This window comes from Schistocerca americana, chromosome 1 (assembly GCF_021461395.2).
Source record: "Schistocerca americana isolate TAMUIC-IGC-003095 chromosome 1, iqSchAmer2.1, whole genome shotgun sequence".
In the NCBI taxonomy this organism is placed as follows: Eukaryota; Metazoa; Arthropoda; class Insecta; order Orthoptera; family Acrididae; genus Schistocerca; species Schistocerca americana.
This window is the reverse complement of record NC_060119.1, coordinates 898,849,802-898,860,187: the sequence shown is the minus strand read 5'-3', so window position 1 is coordinate 898,860,187 and position 10,386 is coordinate 898,849,802. Positions and strand designations below refer to the sequence as shown.

General features: G+C 43.7%; 1 protein-coding gene across 1 annotated transcript in view; it reads left to right on the top strand.

The window, feature by feature from the left end:
- Positions 1 to 3,174: 3,174 nt before the first annotated feature.
- Positions 3,175 to 10,386, top strand: part of LOC124614812 — a 380,387-nt gene continuing 373,175 nt past the window's right edge. The window contains exon 1 of the mRNA XM_047142974.1: positions 3,175 to 3,336. The gene's annotated coding sequence lies outside the window, so the exon portion shown is untranslated. The remainder of the gene's footprint in view (positions 3,337 to 10,386) is intronic.

Here is a 10,386-nt window from a genome sequence, read left to right as displayed (position 1 = left end):
TCTGTACATTGACAGCACACTTATTAAAATACTTCGAGATTAGGATGGTGCCATTCTGTAGTATAACTGTTGTCCGACGATGACAGTGAGACACTACCGTATAGGCTGGACGGGGCAAGTCTTGTACGGAGTATGTAAAACACGTACCATCTAACAGGCCACAACACATGGTAAGAGGAACAGTACTGTCTCATCAAGGTTGTACGAATTCTTATGCTATGTGTTTCTTGCTCATTTCTGTCGGCCTTGTATTGAAACAGCATTGATCGCTTTTCCCATTTTTTGTAACAACGCAATACTTCAAAGCAATGCAATTTTATGAATAAAAATTACATTTCTTTAAGGGGGATAGGACGTCAAACGGGCCGACTTGGAGCAGGAGAGGCACCATAGGACATTTCAATTTTTACTGTCTATACTTTCACAAATAAATTCATAAAACTTTGTCAGCATGACCAGGAAGGATTGAGGACTCACACTCATAGCAGTGGAAGTTCAAAAACGTAGCAAAATAGCTTTTTTTTACATGTGAAATTTCATCATTTTTTCACTTACTACTGGCTGCATTTGTTTCTGTAGGTACACTTTTCTTCCTAGTGAGAGAGATACTTCGATGAATTTTGCAGAGCATACAAGCAGTACTTAAAGGTGTATGAAACTCTAGAATTTTCCAAATCTATTAAAAACTGTGGTAAAAATTGAGATAATTAACTATAAAATTTGAGTTTTTTCTAAACAAGAAGTTTAAAATGTAGCAGTTCATTCATTTTTTCATAAATTAAATAAACTGTAGAGTTTGATACACATGTAAGCATAGTTTGTATGCTGTGCAAAATTCATCGAAGAATCTGTCTTACTTAGGAAGAAAAGTGTACCTATAGCAACAAATGCAGACAGCAGTAAGTGAAAAAAATGATGAAATTCCACATGTAAAAAAATGTATTTTGTTACGTTTTTGAGCTTCCACTGCTATGAGTATGAATCCTGAATCCTTCCTGATCATGCTTTCAAAGTTTTATGAATTTATTTGTGAAAGTATAGACAGTGTAAATTAAAATGTCCTGTGGTGCCTCTCCTGCTCCAAGTCAGCCCGTTTGACGTCCTATCCCTCTTAAAAAAGTTTTATCAAAAAACAAGGAAAAATTTTAGCACAGCTGCTATGGCGGTTATGATTGTCAGCGAGACTTCAAATACCGAGACCGGTTATTCATAACAAAACTACTGATTTCGGTCTTAACCGATCGGTTTTTCTCATCCCTAGGAGACAGTACCAAAATGTCCGCCCCTGTTAGCTGAGTGGTCAGCGCGGCGGAATGCCACGCCAAGGGGCCCGGGTTCGATTTCCGGCTGGGGTAGGAGATTTTCTCCGCTCAGGGACTGGGTTTTGTGTTGTCCTCATCATCAATACATCGCAATCTCCGGCGCGCAAGTCGCCCAAGGTGTGGTCGAATGCAATAAGTACCGGGTGATCAAAAAGACAGTATAAATTTGAAAACTGGATAAATCACGGAATAAAGTAGGTAGAGAGGTACAAATTGACACACATGCTTGGAATGACATGGGGTTTTATAGAACCAAAAAATACAAAAGTTCAAAAAACTGTCAGACAGATGGCGCTTCATCTGATCAGAATAGCAATAATCAGCATAACAAAGTAAGACAAGGCAAAGATGATGTTCTTTACAGGAAATGCTCAATTTGTCCACCATCATTGCTCAACAATAGCTGTAGTCGAGGAATAATGTTGTGAACAGCACTGTAAAGCATGTCCGGAGTTATGGTGAGGCATTGGCGTCGGATGTTGTCTTTCAGCATCCCTAGAGATGTCGGTCGATCACGATACACTTGCGACTTCAATAATCGCACGGACTGAGAGGTCTGGGGACCTGGGAGGCCAAGCATGACGAAAGTGGCGGCTGAGTACGCAATCATCACCAAACGACACGCGCAAGAGATCTTTCACGCATCTAGCAATATGGGGTGGAGCACCATCCTGCATAAACATCGTACGTTCCAGCAGGTGTTTATCAGCCAGGCTGGGGATGATGCGATTCTGTAACATTACAGCTCCTTTTATACACGATTTTCACGCGCAGTCACTGACGTTTTGCTGTCCAGCGCCATCTTTCGGACATTTTGTGAACTTTGTTTCTTTTTTTTTTTGTTCTAATAAAACATCATGTCATTTCAAGCATGTGTGTCAATTTTTACCTCTCTATGTATATTATTCCGTGATTTATTAAGTTTTCATTTTTATACTGACTTTTTGATCACCCGGTACTTGCCCTCGGTGGCCGAACTTTCCCGAATGTGAGACTCCCGGCCCACAATGCCCTACGCTCATTTCAGTACCAAAATGCAACACACCGCCCCAGAACCGGAATCCGCGCCTGTACGGAGCGTATAGTTCCAGAGACTAGTGCCGCAGGCGGGCGACGTGTCGCGGCGCGGTTGCAGAGGCAACATCACAAAGGAGCCGGGACGAGCACCGGAAGCTCGGTCCGGCCTGCCGAACCGGCGGGAGGAGGGACTGGAGCGCTCCTCTACTCGGCGGTCGCTCGGGGCGCACCACGCGGCCAGCGCGCGACCTACGCCGGCGAATAAGAACGCCGCGTGCGTGCGCGCCGCACTCAGTCGCCCGCCGACTACCACCGAAAGGAGCGAGCACGCCGCGCGAGCCCGCGACCGCCAGAGCACGCGACCACGCCGGGGCGTTATGTTCACGAGTGCAGCCGAGCGCCAGTGGTCACAGTACGTGAAGGATAGCGCCGTCTCCGGGAGCTGAGGGGGACCCGTTCACGACACTCGGGACTGAACTGTAGCACTCGCACGTGTATTGCGTTTCTAGTCATCTCACATTCCACTGAACTCTCTGTCGGGATACAGCACTTGCTGAATTCGGGGATCAGAAGTTTACACGCTCGAGAGGAGGAGTACAGTAGTCAGGGGCAACTGTTCGGTTAGCTTACGAGAGTAGAGTAAGTCACGATGACGAGCGTGATGATGAGCAACTGCCCGGCGGCGCTGTCGGCCGACCAGGAACCGCTGACGGGCTCCAAGTACGGGCTGCTGCCCGGGCCCGGGCCCGTCGAGGGCGGCAGGGCGGCCAGGGGCTGCGGGGGTGGCGCGAGGCGGGGGGTGGCGCTGGGGGCCCGCTGGCGGCTGGCGCTGCTGCTGCTGGGGGCGGCTCTGGCCGCACTGCTCGCCGCCGCCCTCGTCACCGAGGTGGTGCACGCGCGCGCAGAGCGCGACCGGCTGCGCGCCGACGTCGAGGACCTGCGCCGGCGTCTGCACGACCGCGACCTCATCGCCGAGCTGCGCGCCTTCGAGGACGCGGTGAGTGCTGCTTCTCCGCAGCGTGGCGAGCTGCTAGTCGCCACCAGTCCGTCACTAGACTCTGTTCTTATGTCAGCTGGTCTGGTCCATCGCTGGGCGAGATCCACTCCCGAAAGCTTCCACTGGTGGTTCTCTCGATTTTTTACTCCTCTCCGCCTTATCAGCTCCTTTCGCCCTCTTCACCTACTCCTCGAGGGACCATCTAAATTCTGCTCCACATGGTATATCCTCTTTTAAGAATATTTCCTGCTTCCAGAATGCGTTTTCGCTCTCCACACGAGTGTCCGCTATTCTGGGACTCGAACCCGGTATCTTTGTCCTCCGTCGGCAAACGTTCTACCAGCTGATCTATCCAGGCACAGATTGCCATGCAGGCATTGTATGGACTCTGTGTATGCATAAATCAGTCGGCACAGCATTTTCCCACGAAAGATAAAGGTTCTCGGTTCGAGTACTACACCAGCACACATTATCAATCTGCCAGTGAGTGTCCTGATACCAGAATGAATTTTCACTCTCCACATGAATATGCGGTATGTTTGAAACTTCTTGGAAGATTGAACTATGTGTCTGTCTGGGACTCGAACCCGGTATCTTTTTCCTCTGTCGTTAAATGTTCTACCAACTGATGTATCCAGGCACAGATTGCCATGCAGGCACTGTATGGACTCTGTGTCTGGATAGCTCAGTCGGCACAGATTTTCCCACGAAAGACAAAGGTTCTGGGTTCGAGTTCTATACCAGCACACATTATCAATCTACCAGTGAGTGTCCTGATATCAGAATGAATTTTCGCTCTGCACGTGAATATGCGGTGTGTTTGAAACTTCTTGGAAGATTAAACGGTGTATCGGTCTGTGATTCGGACCCGGAACCTATGCCTTTCGTGGGCAAGTGTTCTACGAACTGAAGGCGAAAGGCAAAAGTTCTGGGTTCGAGTTCCGCACCAGCACATCTCATTAATCTGTCAGGAAGTGTCATATCCCCTGCTCAGTCATTGCTTTGGCTAACAGATTTTTTGCGAATAGACCCGTCTATATTGTAACTATATTTCTTTGCTAATTATGACATTTATATAATTAAGACTAACACTAACATAGAAGTGAAAGGTCTTGATTTTTAAAATAACTTAAGAATGAGAGATGTTAATTATACGTTAATTATTAATTAGTAAAACTCATTATTGTGCTACTTTAATCCTAAGTAGAGATCTGATGCTGACAGTAGCCGACAGTTTGCTGTACTCAGACCCTTTTCTTTCAATTCAGAGGTTATAAACCCATACTCCAAAACTTAACTGTTTTCCTTTTGCATTGGGGTATTTTGTGAGACATCGAGCTGATGCTGGACGATTTGCAGCTATCTTAAAATGTCTTTGCTATAACGATTTATGTCGCAAGTGCCACAAATATGTCCAACGTGAGACGGTGGCATGCAATTCTCGTTATACAAACAAACATCGTCCGAACAGGCCTTGAAGGCCCAGCGGAAACCGACCAGCCGCTGTGTCGTTCAGAAATGGCTCTGAGCACTATAGGACTTAACTTCTGAGGTCATCAGTCCCCTAGAACTTAGAACTATTTAAACCTAACTAACCTAAGGACATCACACACATCCATGCCCGAGGCAGGATTCGAACCCGCTGTCTCGTCCTCAGCCCTTAGCCGTCACCGTATGCGGACAAGGAGGGGCATATGGCCAGCACACCGCTCTCCCGACCAGTGTCAGTTTTCGTGACTGGTTTGTTACACAAAATTAATGAAATGACGATAAATTATTCTGCACAGAAAAATTGTTAATTCACTAAGTTAAATGAATTAGTGGGTAGTGACAGTTATTGTCGACCCAACAAACGTTTTACGAGATCATGAACATTTGTCTCAAAAGTGCACTTTTATTCGATGATTATTTTGTCAAGGGGTACTTCCTCTTTGTGATAGATTTGTAACGCTTACATTGTCACAGTTTAGCAAGAGTTGTATGGTGCCATCTGAAGATAAGCTTAGATCAAGAACTTGTTCTGAAAACGTGAAAAATTATAGTACAGCAGTTCTCTCTAGTTACTAGAATCTTGTTATGGTTCAGATAGGGAGTTCTATGTAATAACCATCACTTGTTGCTGAATGTGAGTTGTAGATTCCTACATACCTGGTAATGAATGGTAGTCCGTCATTTAAGGTAATGCATCTACGCAACGAAAAAATTGCCATTAATACTGCACCAAACGTACAGTCTAACGGTATAGAGCGAAAAGATGTCGCTAGTAAACTGTACCGTACTTTGCCAACAGCAATGCGAAGAAGTAACATCACTTATCACTGAAATTTTCTGTTTTGTACAACACGGAACGTGATTGCCACAAATTTGTTATTTGTTGCACAGAAGAAAATCACACTTAAGTAATACCGTACGGTGGCGTGCTGGAATGGAATGCCTCCGAATATTCTGTTCTGTTCTCAATAGCGATTGAGGTATTATATGCCAAGCATACTACTCGCTCGACTTTCCCGTTTCTCTGATCCAAGTTGCAACACTCTGCCGCTACAGGGCTCCTAACTGAAGCGTGTAACATGGCTGTGTGTAACGTAACTGTGTCGAGGCGTGAGAAACAGCGTGCTGTAGCCGAGTTTCTGACCGTCCACACGTGGAGCACTCCCTCTTCACCAGGACAGTGACAGGCCACGTACGTGAGCTGCGACATCTGCAACAGTCCGACTCCTTGTGCTCACTGTCTGTCATCACTCATGCTCAATACAGTTCTGACTTAGTTCCATCCAATTTTGATATGTTTCCAAAATTTAAAGAACATCGTCGAGGCTTTCACTTTTATAGTGAAGTGACGAAGCAGTGTAAGCAGAGGTGAGTCGTGGCTCCTTCAACGCAGTAACATATTCTACAGTGATGGTGTCAACAAACTGGTCTCTCGTTGGGAAAATGTGTTCGTTTCCAGGATGACTACGTTAAGAAATAAATGTGTAGACCTGAAGAATAAAGGTGTAGAATGTTAATAAAGTCTGTTTTATTTAAAAACTTCAAGACTTTTCACATAAAAAAATACGAAGGCATTACCTCTCAGCACGGCCTGTTATCATACAATCAATAGTTTTCAAATAGTCTAGGTTCCCCTGTTCGTAGAGTGACCTGTCACGACAGTACGCTCTCCTGACTTTGTACGCCAATGTATTCTCATAAAGATGACGGAAGCTAAGACGTGAGGTGTTTTCTGATAACGTTGCCCAAAGAGTCAGTGCCATCACGTAACGTCAAGAGAGATTAAGTACACACCCCTCAAAACTTATATGATGACATTCTGAATAAGACTTACTACCAAGAGCACTTATCACTTGTCCTAAATTCTTAAACCAAATTGCATAGTTTAATGTTTCATGTATCGTCGTCATTGGGATATTCAGAGACGGAGCATGTGGTAAAAATGGATAAGGGTTTGGCAGAAAATCATTCTTGGAAATATAGCAGAATTCATCTTAGATGATTCAGTTAAACCGTGTGAAACCGACACCTCAATGGCCAGGGGAAGATTCGAATCCCATTCCTATTAAATACGATTTCAGAGTTTTAACCTTTGCGTCATCTCGTTCTGTTCGTTCGTAATTCATTGTCACAGAGCAACAAGTATTTGCAGCTACAAGAAATACAAAGGAATCACGGTTACAATGCGCACTTTAGCGTTAGATTTGGCTTACAGGTTACCAAGTTTTTTTCTGTCGTCATTCACATTTAGTTGTGCATAGAATTTTGTAGGTCTCCCCTGAACCTAGCCAGAAACTAAAAATCTAATGATAAAACTAAGTTTTAAACCTGATTAACGGGGTGCGTTGGTACCACAGTTACAACTTAAAAATACGATTTTAACTCCAAGAACTTAAAAGCTCACGAACTGTTGCTCAGATGCGTACTGAAGCGAATATGGTCATAAGTAACGTCATTACAAAAGTTTCTGTGTTATCTGCGCTGTTTGCTGAGCTATCGTTACTATTTTATATGAGCAGCGTGACTGAAGTCCATTCTTTGTAGTTCCATTTAGTCTTCGGCAAAAGTTGTGGGTTAGACTTCGTAGCCATGCACCTGAATAACACTGAAAATGCCTTTAACTACTGTAATGGTATCGAAAACATTTGAAATCGTCGTCAGAAATTTCTAGTGCATCTGATATAATTCTGTTAGTATCTTTTCTTGTTTGTTTTTCTTGGCTTCTGAAATTTTTGGAAAGACATTTTCTTCGATTTCTAGATGCATTAATGCTGTGTTTCCTTGGACAAATAAACTCTGAAATGGGCCATCAGATCTGCGTCTGAATCTAACGTCGCTGTTCTGTACAATTGAGGCTGGGTTTAACTATAGTACCTTAATTCACATACCTTTTTCGGCAAATATTTCTCTATAGTGTATTTTACGGTGGGTATTGTTAGCAAAATTTCTGTTTTTGCATGAGGCTAGTCTCAAGTTGCTGTGATTTCACTGGCTGTCGCAACTTTCACCACATTGGCACTTTCTCATCTTGAATGCACTTACACACACCCAGCAAGGTTGTTGTTGTAGCACACCAAATGTAAATCTTTTTAACTAAGACAGCAGTGTAGAGGTTATAAAAGCTTGATGATTAGCGAATAAAAACATAAGCGGTCAGTCAATTCACTGTGGATAAGTCTCTCGCCCGCTAGCTATGATTTGGTCGCCTTGTTAACCTACGTTTTAGTGTTTTAAATTACTGTCAAGTGACTGTCTGAAAATACTTTTTCTTTTCACTGGCAACAACAGACACACTACCCTTTCTGTCATAGACAAACCTTGCATATTCGTAAAAGTGATGTTTTGCTCTCCGCTTCCGTATGACACTGGTGTGGAGATGGGAGATCCGTTAACGTTTTTTTCCACCAAAAATAACTTCCTCGATGTCTGCTAATAGCTTTTTTACTAAGACAGTCGATGACGTCAGTACAACTTAAACATATTTATTTCTATATTCCCTTCAGCTCCCTTCTTGAGCGAGCACTCTAGTCAGAGATAACACGTCTGTTCTCTGTAAACGTTCGGAATCACGTTTCATAGTAGCGTGTTATAGGCCTCACAAGTTCATCTCTTCAAACAGATTCATCCACATGAGAGATCCATGCGAAGTGTAGGTCAAAGGTATTCCCTGCAAAACCTATACTGACTCCACTTCCAAATTGTTTCTCAGCTCCACAAGGGTAAAAGTGGAACAAATGTCCGGGATTAACACGCTGCCTAATTACTTTTGTCACCTGCAGTGATCAAAACTATGACAAGATTATTGTCGCCTGCTAGCTCTGAAAATTTCTTAATTTAAGTAAACACTTTTCAGAGTGTAAAAATAAGATCGTTAAAGTACCTACCGATTCATACACTGTCTGCTCAAAAGCATCAGGACACACCTGCGTAATCCTGAATCGATCAGCGGAAGTCAAAAGAGGTGGACCCGCCAGTATAAAAGGAGTCGAGCAGTATTGTGTTGTCAGTAGAGAAGTGGGAACAGCAAAATTGGTCTCAGTGACTTCGGATGTGCATTAGTCATTGGATATCACCTGAGTAGCAAATCCATCTTAGACATATCAACCCTTCTAAAACTGCCGGGTCGACTGTTGATGATGTGGCTGTGAAGTGGACACGCGAAGGGTCAGATACAGCTAAACCAAGAGCATGAAGACCACATGTACTGACGGACAAGTATCATTCATCATTGCGAAGGGTGGCTGTAAAAAATCAAACGAAATGAGAGGCCAATTTCTGTTGTCGTGTGCTAAGCGACGGTTGGGGTGGCGTAAGGGGCGACGCCACTGAACATTGGGTGACCGGAGACGAATGATGTAAGTGATGAATCACACTATACTCTGTGGCTATCCGATATCTGGCGAACGCCTGGAGAGTGTTACCTGCCATAATGTGTAGTGCCAACAGTGAAGTACGGAGGAAGCGTTGTCGCGGTATGGAGGTGTTTTTCGTCGTTAGGCTGCTGTCCCCTTATTGCGTGTAACAAAATGCTAAATGCGGAAGGATGTGAACGCATTCATAGATTTGTGTACTGCGTAGATTAGAGGAAGAGTTCAGAAAAGTTTCTGGATTTCCAGAACGCTTTTGATGCCGTCCCTCACAACCGGTTTCTAATCAAATTCCATGAGTATGGGGTATCGTTTCAGTTGTTCGACTGAGTCCGTGATTTCTTTTAGAAAGTTCGCAGTTCGTGGTAATTGAGTGGAAGTCATCGACAAAAACAAAATTCATATCTGGTGTTCCCGAGGCAGTGTTATACGTCCACTGCTGTGCCTAATCTGTATAAATGATTTAGGAGATAATATGAGCATATCTCTCAGATTGTTTGCAGATGGTACTGTCAATTACTGTCTAGTAAAGTCATTAGGATATAAAAATAATTGTAAAATGGTTAGAAAAGATATCTGTATGACACGAAAAGTGGAAATTCACTCTAAATAATGAAAAGTGTGAGTTCATCCACATGAGTTCTAAAAGGAATGCGTTAAATTTCTGTTGCAGTATAATTCACACAAATGAACGCTCTGTCAATTCAACTAAATATCTAGATATAACAATTACGAACAATTTAAATTGGGGCAGTCACATAAATAATGTTATAGCGAACGCGGACCAAAGACAAAATACTTAGAGACTGCGACAAAACTAGTACAGAGGCCGTCTACACAACGGTTGTCTGTCTTCTGCTAGAGTGTTGCTCTGCGGTATGGGATCGTTTGCAGATAGTCCTGACGGAGCACATCGAAAAAGTCCGAAGGAAGGGAGCTCGTTTATATTAGCGTTAAACGGGGGAAGAGGGGTGTCATGGATATAATCCATGAGTTGGGGTGGCAGTTACTAAAACAATGACGCTTTTCGTGGCGGTGAGATCTTTTCACGATATTTCAATCACTAACTCTCTCCTCAGAAAGCGAAAATTTTTGTTGACTCTGACCTATATAGGGAGAAATGATCATCGTAATAAAATAAGAGAAATTAGAGCTCGCACAGAGAGATATAGGTGTTCCATTCTTTCGTGCG